Here is a 13,492-nt window from a genome sequence, read left to right as displayed (position 1 = left end):
GGATTGAGACATTTTGTTTTTCCAGTGTTGCTTTTTATCCTTGATGGTTGCCTGAAAGCAAGACACAACATATCAAAACGGCAATTAATCTAAAATAATTTATTAATCTAAATATTTCTATTTGCCTACGCAGAGATTTGACATGTTTTATTTTTCTAGATCAAATCTGTCTTATATTTTGACCTCATATTTATTGCTAGCTCATGCATTAAAACAAACGTTAATATTTTATTTTTATATTTAATATTTTGGCTGTAGTGCTATGATAATACATCTAACCACCAAATTCAAGCAGTCATCCAGGCATCATGAGCAGAAAAAAAAGATGAAAAACATGCATAATTGGTTTATATTTTCATCACTCAGTAAACTCAAATTCGCCAGGTCATACTAGTCAATCTCTGAAACCATGCAGTGTATAGAGATATCTTTAAGGCTTCATGTGTATAAAACTAAATGTTAATAGGACGTAATATCTTTAGTTATATATAAAATATTTGAATTATGATTGCTCCTCAAATTGCTTTGAAAATACATACCTAAGTACATAAGTCTAAATCTCCTTTCATATATCTGTACATGGTATATAGTATCATGCAATTCTGTTCTTCTTTGTCATATGTTATGCAGTAACTGCTTGTAAGGTTAATATTACACCAGGAATCTTAAAGGTAAAGGTCGGAGGATTTAGAAAAGTTGAACTTAACAATTTTTATTTCTAACGAGAATGTATCAACATTATTAGTATTATTATTGATTGTTTATATAGCGCCATCAAAATCCGTAGCGCTGTACAATGGGTAGACAGGACATAACAAGTAGTATGTAACATAACAAATTGACTAACAGAGACAACAGGTGAGGAGGGCCCTGCTCAAACTACATTACAAATTACATATACTGTACAAGCATGTGAAAAAACTAACATACAGTATATTTTAAATCTAGATGTAAGTATTATTCTGTGAATAGAACACAGAAAATCATGAGATATTTGCTTGTCATGTTCTTGCTGGTGAGGTTCTTCCCCCAGAGGTGACTAGATTTAATAATGAACCATTCCGTAGCTCTATATATACTTTTCCATATTTTTCTTTCTTCTAGAGGGATGTGGCCTGTATCTTACTGGAAAATGCTTTGCTTTCAGGAAAGCTGATTGTAAAAGTGAAAGCATAATAATAATTTTGCCCCAACAGTTATATGAACTCTTTGTAGGGATTAATCAAGAGGAGTCCGGAATGCAGGGAAACATATAAGGATAGCCGGGGTCAGGTTCACGGAGATCAGCAGAGACCATTAAGAATAGCCAAGGGTCGGTACACAGAAATCAGCAAGTCCAATAAGAATAGCCAGGGTCGGTACACAGAAATCAGCAAAGTCCAGTAAAATAGCCATGGTCAGGTTCACAGAGATCAGCGGAGTCAAATAGGAATAGCCTGAGTCAGGTTCTCAGGGATCAAATATGAAATGCAGAACTGCAAGCAGTAAGGAGCAGAGATCCTGACACTCTTCCACTACTTAATAGTCATTGCTGGTATTTGATTGTACATTTGCAAGTATCTTATTTTTTCATCTCTAACTCTCTAGCGCTCTTCACTCAGTGTTCATTCAGAGCATAATTAAGGAGTTGAAATCCTTACAGTATATTGGTGGACTATCTACAGGTGACACCTTCTGGCCGGGGGGGGCAGGTAAAGCCGAGTATCCTCCCAACCCTTACCCCCCTTACATGGGTCTTGGTGGGTTTGGGACCCAAACGGCACTGAGGAGACAAACCCAGGGTTCCGACAGAAGTGGTTAACAAAGGCAATGATGCAGATAACCCTTTAAATAATTGAAAGAAAAACAGAATTCGACTATTCGGCCCATTTAATCTACCCATTTTTCCTGATTTGAGACTCAGGTCTTGTGATGGGAGGCTGGTCCATTTATCTACCACCTTCTCAATATGTGTTCAAATGATGCCTATACATTCTCCTGCTGTGCTTCTTTTAGCCGTTCCTGGGTCATATATATGGGAGAGATTGTGAGGCCAGACCTGAAACCATAGCAGAGTCACAATGTCCACCCCCAGATACCAAAAGCGTCCTTAACAAGGCTTTGGCAAATCAGTGATGGGAACAGGGCATTTTCTTGAAAATATTCACTGTAGCGTATATTCATGTTTACATGTGGACAGCAATTATTCAGCAAAATCTAATCTTAGTGAAGCTGGAAATGTGTCGAAACAAACATGGAGTCGTCGGACTGGGAGCAGGGCAGGTTGAATTAGATACCACCCCAATGGTCAAAGGACTGACCTAGGGTGCCTGACACTCAACTACCAAACTATAGAAATGCCAGGGCAAATCCTATAATACTCATATAGGCCATAATCACATTAGAGACTCTTTCTAATGGACAAATGTGTGAAATGTAAATAAAAACCAGACACTTAGACTACATAGAAGTTCCTCTCTCTAACATAATTTAGTATGTATACTGTCTACTGTCTGTTTATGTATATACAGACAGTAGACTCTATATAATCACTTGCAATCACTGAAGCTCTTTTAGGAAAGCTCAGGATTTCTTTGTAAGGAGTGTTTCACTTTTGCTTTATGGGTAGTGAAAGAATAATGTTCCCTTAAAGCTATTTTAACTACTTAAAATCTTGCGGTTTCACTTCCTAAACCGTGCAAAGAAGTAGGATTTATTGACATCCTGTTTTGATGTCGCAAATTTATGAATATTTGGTGGTGCTTTCCCAAAATTGTACTTCATATTTTAATTTCATGCTGCAAAAAACCCATAATCAACTATAAAAATAAAATAGGGAGGTTGAAAAGGTCCAGAGTAGGGCTAGAAAGTTAATAAGAGGAATGGAAAATCTTAGTTATGAAGAAAGGCGAAGAGAAGTTGAATTTGCTTTACATTCGAAAAAAGAGGCATCTTCAAGGGGATATAATATCATTATAATAAAAAAAAATACAATACCAGTCGATAACCTGTTCTTTATTAGGACTGTCCCCTTAAGGACAATGATCGGCCCCTAAACCCATTGAAAACAATGCATTTTGAGCCCGTACATGTATGGGCTTTGTCATTAAGGGGTTAAAAAAAAAAAAAAAAAAAGAGGCCATCCGTTCTGACTTGAGGACTTTCCACATAAACCAGCCAAAAGAGTTCTTTACAATAAGAACTATAAAGATGTGGAATTTGCTACCTACAGATGTTCTATCAAATCCAGTGGATGCCTTTAAATATGGACTCTTAGCAAATAAGTATACATAGGGATTTTAGGCAATAGGTTATAAGGACAATTGGTTATTAAGACAGGATACATTTTAGCTTGTTGATCCAGTGAGAAATTGGAGTAAAAAATGAATATTTTCGATTTTGAGGCACAATTGGAAATTGCTTCATTGATTTGCCTTCTTCTGGATCCACATCCAGGTTGAAATTGATGGACTTGTGTATTTTTTTTAAACTAAATTAAATGACTGTATTAAAATTGGATATTATCTTGCAAGCTGCATTTTCCAAACTTATGTCATTGTTGAGGTTTGACCATATTGTAAACCATGAGGATGTGGCAGTGTACGAGAAGTACATTGTATAAGTCATATTTCTACGATCCATGAATGCATATTGCGAGCAGTTGCGAGAAGTATTAAGATGAATGAGTCAGCTAAAGGCATGTCATGATCTGATCAAGATTTGCTCAGAAGATACTGAAAGCCCTTTCTGTCACTCCAGGACCCAAAGATATTTTAGTCTGCTATTTGCTCAATAAGTTAACCAGGTCTGACTTTCACACATACCGTGACATTTCGTGAGACACAGTCATTTTGGTGAAAAATGAATAACCCCCAAAATCTTAATATTAATTTAGAAGAATAAGAAAAGACCTGAATATAAGACTATCCTATGGGAAAAAAGTGTACTAGGTAATACTAATTCACATGTAAACATTTTTGCCATATTTAATAAAAACTATGATTGAAAAAAATTATTTGTTTGTTTTTATTTCCTTTTATTTGCTAACCTGCCCCCAGTTATGTACATCTGCCCTCAGATATGCCTTATACACCCCTATATGCCACTCTGCCTCCCTGATATGCCACTCTGCCTCCGTGATATGCCTTTTAACCCCTATATGCCACTCTGCCATCCTGACATTCTTTTAACCCCCTATTTGCCACTCTGCCCCCCAGATATTCCTTATACACCCACTATATGCCACTCTGCCTCCCTGATATGCCTTTTAACTCCTATATGCCACTCTGCCTACAGAAAACATTATACTCCCCATGCCACTCTTACTTACCCACCACATTCCCGACTTACCAGTGCATCCCTAGACCTGTCCCCCCCTGCTTCAGACTCCCTGGCGTCTAGTGGGGCAGCCGGTGGAGGTCTGCACAATGCACGCAGACAACCTCCACTGTTGCTGCCGGTACTTCCAACGGGGCTTCTATGACTGTCATAGAAGCCCCGGCGGAAGTGCCAGCAGCAGCGTAGGTTGTCTGTGCTCATCCTGCAAACGTTCACCGGCTGCGGGATGAGACTCCTGGGAATCAGCGTAGCTAAATGGACAGGGAGCATGTATGTGTGCGGGTGAGTGCATGCTTAGGGGATGTGTGTTTTTGATTGGGGTATGTAAATGTAGGGGCGGGAGTCACTAGGGGATAAAGGGTGCCCTCTGGGTGACCCCGGTCACTGTCATTTTTCCAGAGACAGTCAACAGACTTACCTGCTTCCCTCAGCCACTATACAAGCAATGGCTTGGTTACAGCTTAACTCTAAAGCAGGCGAGCATCAGCTCAGTTATCTGCCACAAGGAATGATTGAGTCCTGACCAGAGCAGGTTGTATCAACCATACAGCACTTTGTCATATTCCTAGCTGTTTAATTGCAGCACTTAACTTTATAATGGCCGGGTATGTTTCTGAGGTGGGATTGATCAGTTTTTAATTTTTTATTTGTCCCCTTGCAGCATGGATGCAATAATCCTGTATAATGACAGCCATGTGGGATTGCAAAGTTTTTATTTTAAGTCTAGGGATAAACCAATTTAATGTTATGTGAATGGCTGGGGGATGATTACTCTGCTGCAGGGTCCTTATATCTTAGTTCTCTACATATAGGTTTATTAGTAATCCCCCTGCTGCACCTATTTAGATGGAAGATGCACTTCAGTCATATCCATCTTATTTGTACAAGGCCTTTGCTAAGTATCTGCGGGAAAGGATTTGGTACCTCGTGGCATTGTACCAGGAATGCTGTGCTCAATGGCAGGAACTCTTGCAAAGTAAAAACTCTCATGTGGGCTTTGCTAAGCATTGCTAGGCCTTAACGTGCCAAAGCTAGGGGTGGGGGCTGGCCCATTCACTCTTATACAATGGGGAATGGGTTAATGTGATCTTAAAAAGCAAGATTGTAATGGATTACTGACTTGGCTGATATTTAGCAGTCCCTCCATTAAATTGGCAGGTGATGGAAAATGTATTGGTCAAAAGACCTTTCAGAATATGAACTGATACTTTCAGTCTAACTCCCACTTTGCAGTGCAGTGATTAGTTTGTCATGTTTTCACGTCTTAGGTTTTGGTGGGAAGATTTGTTTCATTGCCCTTTATGTAATAATTCATCTAAAGTCTGATCATTGGCACAGCAACGCTAATTCCACTTTACTTTTACATGGTGCCTCTGCCTCCATTCTATAATCCGTTCACTGCATGTTAAGATTGCAGTGCTGTGCCAAAAGCAGTAGTGAGTGCATGGCACCGCTTTATTCTTGGCTTTCCTTAGGATGGTTGTGCTTTTCTATTTAAACGTTTTATCATGTTTTCCACATGGAGCTCCTGATACATTTTGCAAAGTAAAACATCACTGCACTTTGGTTTGAATTGCAGATTGTGGTATTATATTCTTCTGTTTACAAAAAAAAAAAAAAAAAAAGTTTTTCAATTGTCACTATTTAAGGTGAGCTACTGGTTATGCCCCCCCCCCCCCGCTTTAACTAGCCACGTGGCTAGTGCTCACCTGTAACAGGGCGGTTTCAGGAGTATTGAGTTACAACTTGGCACTCCTTTATGAAATTATTTATATTTGGGCAGATGGCCCCATTTATTTGGTTTTCAGAGCTCTTCATTTAATTTTTCATTTTATGGGGGTTGCTGTCTGAGGGAGGTCCACCCCGGATAGCAGTAGCTGTGGTGGCTACCTGCAGGACTCCCTCTTGGCTGGGTGCCTGGGATACAGGTTGTGCAGCTACTGTGCATGGAAGATCCACCAGTAGCTATTTCAATCTGAGTTAACAAAAAATAAAAAAATAATATGCCTTCTGTGGTAAGGCAAACTCTGGGCACAAGCTATGGTGGCTTGCGTACAAGGGCTCCCCACGGGCTGAGTCCTGGTAGGAGTCTGTGATCTGGTTTGCCCGGTGCCACGAATGGATGTGGCCAGGGTTCTGTTTTTACATGTCCCTGGTGGTATTGTGTGGAAGGCCTACCCACGGGCTGAGTCCTGGTGGAAGTATGTGATCTGGTTTGCCCAGTGCCACGAGTGGACGGCACTATCCCTTGGTTCGGACTATCCTTGGTGGTGCACCATAGTGTGGGAGTTAGCCCTCTGAGGTGGTGCTGACTCAAGTCACAAGCTATGGAGCTTGTTATGGTTTTGCTCCTGGGCCATGTATGATCGGCCAGGAGTTTAGGCCCCAAGGGGTGGAATCATAAGGATCTACTGGACTTGCTTTCACTCTCTGTTTCGTTCTATGGCCCGACATTCACACCCCAAGGAGTGGAATCCTGCGGGATCTATAGAATGCTTGTCCTCGGCTGCCACTAACAACTGGTGTTTTTCTAGGCTAACCAGTCGATCGCTCACCGGTTTTCTCTTGCAAATATTATTCTATTGTTTTGCTGGTACTTTGTTTGCCCTGTTCTCTTTGCATGATGTGTATGTACTTGGCTATAGGTGAGGGCCTGGGACTGTACTTAAAGTCAGGAGGACATCACTACGTAGATGGGTAACTATAGGTACACCATATTTTCCATGTTATTGCTTCAATGGGGCTCAGGTTGGCATTTGTATGCTTGACCAATTTTCTCTATGCCTTTTCATTTTCTGGGCTTAACCTGGTATCTATCTCTAAAATTGCATACGTCACCTTAAGTCAAATATGCAAAAAAAAAAAAAAAAAAAAACACAAATTAATAAATTAGATAAATAAATAAATTATTAGTTGGATATGACCTCACCTTGGTTTTCCACATACGGGGGTTCATTTATATATAAAATCCATTTTTCCATGTAATGGAAATTTGTAATCGTGTGATAATTGCCAAGACCGTTTATAGCTCATATTGAAATCAAACCTTCATGTTCCCAGCGTGTTTGCTGGTTTTTAATACAGATCTTTTAGTATGCATACTGCACAACCTTAACCAGAGAATCCATTGGGGCGGGAGGTGGTACTTCTTGCATGTGCCTCCCCCCCCCCGCCTCATAACTACAGTCACAACTTAATATTTGCATCAGTTATAAAGTGAAGTTCTTTCAGGGGAACTACCTGTGGTTCAGTGTGCCATTTAGGACAGCTAGGTGATGCCTGTCTACTTGTATCGGGGTCCGCACAGTCTAAGGTTTGCATTCCGTGCGGCTGGATATTTTACCAACAGATAAGAGCCGGTTCCATTCAGCCAATGCTATTACGAAGGAGTTTAATCATTACATTTTCATTATACTGGTTGGTTATTAGCATTCTGCCCAAAACTGTATTGAAACATATTCCTTTGGCCTTCACCTATAGCCTTGGTAGCCCCCTAACACTTTCATGGAAGGATATCTTCTCCTCAAGCTAGTAGGGGGCCCGCTTCTGGTACATCAGGACGGGTCCTAATTGTCGCATTTTCAATTTGTGGGTGTCTTTCGGAAATTGCTTTTGGGGGCATTCCTTCTGTATTCGGGCAGCCACGAAGGCTACCTGGGTGGGTTTGCCCGATTCCTCGGTGCAGCGTGTTGAGCGTTGGTGATCGGGGCGTTTTAGGTCTTACGTTCGTTTGGATATGTCTGCTTAATGTTTTCTGTTTTGTAGGTGTGGTTCTTCCTCAAGTTTGGCTCATCGGACACTCATTCGTCTTCTGGGCTAGGGAGAGGGTGGAGGTACGCCCGAATGGGGCACAGTTGGGGTTCTCCCCTCTGGGGGTTGAGGTGTGGTGGTTTGGGAAGCGGGGGATGCGGTGGGTTCATCTCCTTGCCAAAACTTATCCAGGCTGTTAGGTTCCCTGTCAGTTCTAGTGATTCACCTCGGGGGGAATGATCTAGGGGTGGTCCCGGTTAGCTCCTTAGGGGATATCATTCTTAGGGATTTGTCTAGGATTCTGGTGTTATTCCCGGAGGTTCAGCTGGTGTGGTCCGAGGTAGTGTCTCTGAATTTCTGGCGTCAGGCGACTAGCCAGCTGGCGCTGGAGCGGTTGCGGGTTAAGTTGAATCGTTGGGTATCTAAGTTTGGGGCTAGTGTTAACGGTGTGCCAGTTAGGCACAGGGTGTTTGAGAGGGACGCCGCTAATTTGTTTTGAAGCATTGGTGTTCGTCTCGATGATATTGGTTTAGATATTTTGAAATTGGCAGTCCAGGAGGCGATCGGTCAGGCCATGGCTTTTGTTGGTGGGGGCCCCCGCTGATTTAAGGGGTTAAACAGCGGGGTTTGTGGCGGTTTGTGTGTCCTTGCCGGTCTGGTTTTGGTATGTGATGGAGTTTGGATGCTGGTGTGAAGGAAGGCTCAATCCTCCCCTAACCTCTGGTGTTTTTTATTGGACGTGCCCACCGAGCTTATGGTCGGCTGGTGGTTAGCATTAGTTCTGGGACAGCGGAAGTTAGCTGTCAATGTTATTGGACGTGCCCACCGAGCTTATGGTCGGCTGGTGGTTAGCATTAGTTCTGGGACAGCGGAAGTTAGCTGTCAATGTTATTGGACGTGCCCACCGAGCTTATGGTCGGCTGGTGGTTAGCATTAGTTGTGGGACAGCGGAAGGTAGCTGTCATTTTTGTTTGGACGAGGGGGGAGGTGAGCACCTGTGGTCTGGATTGTACAGTGGTGAGCGGCCGGCAAGGACGGGGTTAATTCAGTTCCTGTGTTGGCTATGTTTGAATGTATTATGTGTTATGTATATTTGTATTTACTATTTATTGTGTGGTTTATTGTGTATTTATGTTTATTGGTTTATGGTGTTTAGGCCAACACAGTGTTTGTGGTTATTCTTAATAAAATATGCTGTGGCCTGTTTTATCCAACTTCAGTCTCTGTGTCGTTAATTGGTGGGGTTTAGGTGGTAGTTGGTTTGTGATGCACGGTACACACTACCCACATACAAGACTCCTGGGAATCAGCGTAGCTAAATGGACAGGGAGCATGTATGTGTGCGGGTGAGTGCATGCTTAGGGGATGTGTGTTTTTGATTGGGGTATGTAAATGTAGGGGCGGGAGTCACTAGGGGATAAAGGGTGCCCTCTGGGTGACCCCGGTCACTGTCATTTTTCCAGAGACAGTCAACAGACTTACCTGCTTCCCACCCTCCCTCCCTATTTTTTGTGTACTAACTTTCTTTCTTTTGTCACAGCTGGCGGTTTGTGTGTCCTTGCCGGTCTGGTTTTGGTAAGTGATGGAGTTTGGATGCTGGTGTGAAGGAAGGCTCAATCCTCCCCTAACCTCTGGTGTTTTTTATTGGACGTGCCCACCGAGCTTATGGTCGGCTGGTGGTTAGCATTAGTTCTGGGACAGCGGAAGTTAGCTGTCAATGTTATTGGACGTGCCCACCGAGCTTATGGTCGGCTGGTGGTTAGCATTAGTTCTGGGACAGCGGAAGTTAGCTGTCAATGTTATTGGACGTGCCCACCGAGCTTATGGTCGGCTGGTGGTTAGCATTAGTTGTGGGACAGCGGAAGGTAGCTGTCATTTTTGTTTGGACGAGGGGGGAGGTGAGCACCTGTGGTCTGGATTGTACAGTGGTGAGCGGCCGGCAAGGACGGGGTTAATTCAGTTCCTGTGTTGGCTATGTTTGAATGTATTATGTGTTATGTATATTTGTATTTACTATTTATTGTGTGGTTTATTGTGTATTTATGTTTATTGGTTTATGGTGTTTAGGCCAACACAGTGTTTGTGGTTATTCTTAATAAAATATGCTGTGGCCTGTTTTATCCAACTTCAGTCTCTGTGTCGTTAATTGGTGGGGTTTAGGTGGTAGTTGGTTTGTGATGCACGGTACACACTACCCACATACATGCACATCCGCTTCTGCCGGCACTTCCGCCGGGGCTTTTATGATGGAGCACTGGAAGGTCACAATAGGTTTGTGCCATATGGTAAATCTCTAAGTAACACTAACAGTATTAAAAAATAAAGCGTATTGTATAGGGAAATGCAAAATATGGTGTGTGTTTCTGATAGTGGATGCAATGTGTGGAATGAAAGCAAAAGTGTACTTTACATCATAGTTATGTTAATATTTGTTATTCCATGTGGGCGCCTACTTCCCTAACTATTCGAAAGCTGAATAGCCAGCAGCTGATATTCACTTTCAACCAACTTATTTTTACTGTCTATTCACTTTGCTTGCAATAATTCAGATGTGAATTTAGGGTAAATGTTACGTTTGTATGTAAACTCATTGAGCATAATCCACTTAATTTATCAGTAAACATACATGCTATTGTGTGACATTATATTGTTTGATCCAACTGAGTGTCTGTCTTCTGTACTATGGGCTACTGCTGAATGCTGTCTGAAGAGGATAAAGCACGGAAGGCTTTAGAGACTCTGGCACTTGTGGGCTTCAGCCCCCTTAGCCCATCTCCTGCAATCAGCAATGTGCACGATTGTCAGTAATTAACCTAACTGTGCTGTTGCCCTGCTGTGTCTGGGTGTCTATGTAATTTTGCCAAATAAACCAACACAAAGTGCAGAATGGTATCCCCTTCCCCCTGTGTCATTCATTTGTCAGTGAATTTAGTTTTGCTTAATAAAAAAAATGCAGTAGTTGCTTCCTCAATCTTGGCTTGACAGTAGGGCAGCGTTGAGTGTGTAAGTGAAAGAGGACAAGTAAGTGAGAAGTGACAGAGGAAATCGGTGGGTAGAAATGTTATGATAAACCACAAAAAAAGACTTTGTAAATTTAAGAACTAAATTTGATTTTGTTACCACAATAAAAGGAACATTTACACGGTTCTTTGGGTTCAACCTTCAAAGGAATCATTATTCACCTTGTGAAAAGCAATATTTCAAATTAAAAGGGAGAGGGTATGTATGTATGTCAGCATGAATGTGTAAGCATAAGTGTATGTGAGCATGAATGCCTATGAATAAGTGTATGTGAGCATTGATGTCTTTGTATAAGTGTATGTGATCATGAATGTCTATGAATAAGTGTATGTGAGCATTGATATCTATGTATAAGTGTATGTGAGCATGAATGTCTATGTATAAGGGTATGTGTGCATGAATGTCTATGTATAAGTGTGTATGAGTATGCATAGGTGTGTGTGAGCATGGATGCGTATGTATAAGTGTGTGTGAGCATGGATTTGTATGTATAAGTGTATGTGAGCATGAAGGCGTATGTATAAGTGTGTGTGAGCATGAATCACACACACACTTGTGTGTTTGATTCATAGGTATGTGTTAGCATGGATATGTATGTATGCGTGTGTGAGCATGGATGTGTATGTGTTGGAATGTGAGCATGTATATGTACATGTGTGAAAAAGAAAACCACAAAATCTCAATGAGCTGAAGAAAACGTTGTAAAGAATAGTGGGCCAAAATTCCGATGTGAGATACTGATAAAGTCATACAGAAAATTATGACTTCAAGTGACTGCTGCTAAAGGTGGTTCTACAAGCTATTGAATCATAAGGTGTACCTTGTTTTTTTACACATGGCTTCTCTGTTTTGGCTTTATTTTTGTTGCATACATCATGACATTGTGTAATGGCATGTGTTGTTGTTCATCTGAGGTTGTATTTACCTAATTTGGGACCTGCTAAGGAACAGATGATTACTATTATGTACTGATATGTAAAATCATAGAATTCAAGGAGGGTGACTGTAAGTCATTTCAGGTGAAGTGTGTGTTAGCTTGAGTGGTGTGATAAGGACTGTGTGTTAGAATGAGTGTGTATGTATTTGATAGTGAGTATAAGTGTATGTGTTAGCATGTATACATTTCTGTAAGTGTGTATGTTGGAGGGTGCAAGGGGCAATGATGGCAAAGACACGTTTGTGGGCAAAGATGGCACAGGTAAGCTGTTTGGGTAACTAACAAGTTGGGGAAAGATGGCACAGGCAGGCTGTTTGGGGTTAGGATGTAAATCTTGGAGTAAAGGGTTGTTGGGGTTGAACTGCAAGGGTTTTTGGGACTCACTCCTTTCACATTGGTGTGTCCACAGAAGAAGCAAGATGGGGATCTATGCAAATCCATTATTAGCCATATAAGTAGATAGTAATCTTCTCATTTTCAGAGTTATGTTGGCCCCCAGATAGCCATGGACATTTGAAAGGGCTGTAGTCCCACTCTTTGGTTTGAGGGTTGTTTTTCTGTGCAAAGAGTGTAAAGAATTATTCAAATCCTATATTACTGGTGTGCAGGGGCGGGCTGGGCCGGGGGGCAAGGGGGCAATTGCTCCCCAGGCCGCCCATTTAAGTGGCCGATTCGGCCATGCCAAGGCTGTCTTTAATGCCCGCAGCATCTGTGGTGGGCCGGCCGAACTGGCCGGCACACCGAAATGCCATTGCAGCCGATGTGGCTGTGACTCTTAAAGCGGCGGTAAGACACGCTGGCCGCTTTAAAATCATTAAGCGGCCAGCGTGCCTGCACAGTGCCGCCCAGTGTCCTGTTCCAGCCCAGCGTGAGCCAATTTTGTCCCAAAACAGCCTGCCCTGACACCAGTACAAGCTCTGCAACAGACCCAAACTTTACCCAAACACACACACCAGGACAGGCTCTGCCACACCGACACCCAAACAGACACACCAGGACAGGCTCTGCCACACCGACACCCAGACACACACCATGACAGGCTCCTCCACACCTACACTCAAACACACACACACCAGGACAGGCTCTGACACCCACATCCAAAATGCTTTCCACACTGGTTTGCTGTTTGTTTGTTTCCCCCCTTATGTATTAATGCCCCAGCCAGCCCCCCTTTGGTTTTAATGTATTTCCCCCCCACACCCTTGTGTATTCCCCCATGTGGATTTGCGCCCCCAGCCAGCCCCCTTTGTACATTATGCCCCTTGTGTATTGCCCCATGTGGATTTGTGCCCCCAGCCAGCCCCTTTGTACATTATGCCCCAACACCCTTGTGTATTGATTTATGTGATGTCCCCAGCCAGCCCCCCTCCCTTGTGTATTGATGCCCCCCTTTGCATTGTTAATGACCCATGTATATTGAACCCAGCCACCCACCCCCCACCTTTGTGTATTGATTTATGTGGTGCC

This window comes from Spea bombifrons, chromosome 1 (genome assembly GCF_027358695.1).
Source record: "Spea bombifrons isolate aSpeBom1 chromosome 1, aSpeBom1.2.pri, whole genome shotgun sequence".
Classification (NCBI taxonomy): domain Eukaryota; kingdom Metazoa; phylum Chordata; class Amphibia; order Anura; family Pelobatidae; genus Spea; species Spea bombifrons.
Note: the sequence above shows the minus strand (reverse complement) of the source record.